This window comes from Rhagoletis pomonella, unplaced genomic scaffold, assembly GCF_013731165.1.
Source record: "Rhagoletis pomonella isolate Grant_MI unplaced genomic scaffold, Rhpom_1.0 Rhpom_scaffold_00013, whole genome shotgun sequence".
NCBI classification, from domain to species: domain Eukaryota; kingdom Metazoa; phylum Arthropoda; class Insecta; order Diptera; family Tephritidae; genus Rhagoletis; species Rhagoletis pomonella.
The window spans coordinates 11,951,539-11,954,273 of NW_023458567.1; positions in this window are offsets into that span (position 1 = coordinate 11,951,539).

The following is a 2,735-nucleotide window of genomic DNA, read 5'->3' on the forward strand; positions in this document are numbered from 1 at the left end:
TGATATTTTGGTGAAAATTTACAGAATTTTAATAATTTTTGTACAAAGAATGAAATATGAATTTATTCGTTGTTTGTTGTATACCCAGCTTGACTTTTGTATAAAAATAATAAACATTAAATAAACAAAAGACAAATAGCAAAAACTGACCAAAATATCGCACTCCTATTATTTTGTGGACTACTGTATATGGTGTGCTCGTCAGGTTGAACCCACTCGATAAGGTCACCATGGTTAATAAATTGTAAAGAGTTGCGGTTAATGCAGAGCTGAACGTTGTGCCTGTCGATTTACATTTGTATCTGGAAAAGCTGCCGATGTCTGCGCATCTAACTACGGGCACTACGGAAATTACAAAAAGGATTTGATGCTGGATCGGAGTGAATGTTTGACCATTCATATTTCTTGTAGGGTAGATTGTACGAAGGGCAATTTTTGGAATAAAAGCCCAGTGAAATTATTTATGGATGCTCCAAGGATGGGTGGAAAGGTAGCTTACCCAATTAACGCCTTTGGTTCTTTGATGGTGGGCTTAAACATTTTCGGAGAGTACCTGATACTCCTTTCCAATGCCACAGAATAATTCGCTATAAGATTTTTATGGATCTTACGTCATAGCAATATTGTTACAACAGGGCCGTTGAACTGGCAAGACAGGTTACGTTTGAGGAGTTATCGCCGGGTAAAGAGAGTGTTGAACTCTATTAGCCAAAGTTTGTCTAAAGCTGGCAAACTTGACGTCTAGTCAGCTCAGCGGGCGCTGGTCGATCCCCCTGGTATATAAAGCCGTTAACTTCTTCAGGCCGAAGTCTTAAAGCTAAACAAGGTGCATACTGCTATATGGGTGGTAGACTTAACGGGCCATTGTCAGCTAAGATTCCATGCGGTAAGGCTCAACATCACCTCTTAAACTCGTATTGTAGTACATGCATGGAAAATGATGAGGTGCAATCATATCAGCATATGCTTCGTTTCTTCTTTCTTATAGATCAGCGTTTTCATTCCATTAACGTTTCACTGTTATGAGGTGGGTTTTGTCGAAGGCTGAGGTATACTCAGCCGCTCCAGAGTCCAGGGAACGTCCCACTAACCCCACAAATAAAACGCAATGATTTGTGTATTAAGTCGAACACACCCGCACATACACGCGGCTATCTAGAATACCGGCAACTTGTCGTGCAGCGGAGAGAGGGACATAAAAAGAGAGAGTCGGCAGTCGGTGTCGGAGATTATTCGGCGGGTATTTGTACGGCGACGGGAGCGCTACTGGTAGCAGCAAGATTGGCAGTGGTACGCGCCAGTCGTAGCGAAGAGCGTGGCAATGAGAGCAGTCGCGGTGGTTGTGACGGCGACTGCGATGACTGCGACGGCAGCCTGCAGTTCCCTTGCAGTGATGGTGGCGGCCTCAGCGGCGACGTTGGCAGTCGCCCATATAATGATGAGGGCGGCAGCGACCTCCGGCAGTGGTGTTGTATGCGGCCCTGATTGTGGCGAAGGGCGAATGTGGCCCTTTTTAACTACGACGGTGATAGCGGTCCTGGATGGTTGACGTTCGCATAGCGATTCTCGTACTCGTGACGGGTAGTAACGGTGGCCTGGGGCGACGATAATTGCAGCGGCCCTAGTGGTGATGACAGTAGCAGCGGACACTGATGGTGGTGACGGTGACAGCGACCATGGTTGGCGATAGTTAGCGTTCGCAGTCTTCGGTGATGATGGTGGGCGGCCCTCGGTTGTAGCTTCGCCCTGGGGCGGCAGTAGTGGTGGCGACAAAGATGATAAGAGCAGCGGCCCGGGGCCTAGTGGTGGTGATGATGATTGAGGCGGCCCTGAATGACAGTGAGTACGAATCGCGGTTATCTGTGTTGCTGGCGGGCGGTCCTCGGTAGAAATGTCGGCCTTGGGGCGGCAGTAGTAGTAGCGGCCACGGTGGTGAGAGCGACGGTCCGGGCTCTAGTGGTGACGGTAACGGTGGCCCTGAGTGGCAGCGAATATGAATAGTGGTCCCCGGTAATGCTTGCGGGCGGTCCTCGGCAGCGATCTCGGCCATAGGGCGGCAGCGGTGTTGGCGGTCCAGATTGGTGACCTACGGACAACTGATCATTAGTACGGTCCCCCAGGTCGTCGAAAGTTTGCCCAGTCCCTCCCGTATGTATTTGTGGCCGCTGGCGCTGCAGGGGGTGGTTCGCCCTCTTCAACGCCCGCTAGCCACGCGGTATCGTAAGCAGGCAGGGGTGCTCGGAGGTGGGCAAACCCAAACGGGTCACACCCCCTGTCTGCTTGAGACCGTGTCCAAAACTGGGTCTAGCTCGTAATGGTTTCGGAGTGTTGCATGAGGGGTATTCTCTTCATTTTACTGCGTTTTAATCCATTCTATTCCCAGCCATTTCATTACATTTGTCTCCTTTTAATGGCATTCCCTTCCATTCCATTTCATTCCGTTATACTCCATTTCGATATGCCATTCGATCAATAAATTCAATTTCTTTTGATTTTATTCAATTCCATATCAAATCATTTCGTTTCAATTTATTTTATTTTTTATTTCAGGGCATTAAGTTACAGGGTAGTACTTCATTTCTTTTCAATTCATTTCATTTCATTCCATTCTTTTTTTAAATTTCATATCAGTTCCAATTTCCTTTCATTTCGATCCGTTTCATTTCAGTTCATCTTATTTCAGTTCCAATTTCATTTGATTTCAAAAAATATCTCCAAACAGCATTCGAGGGCCA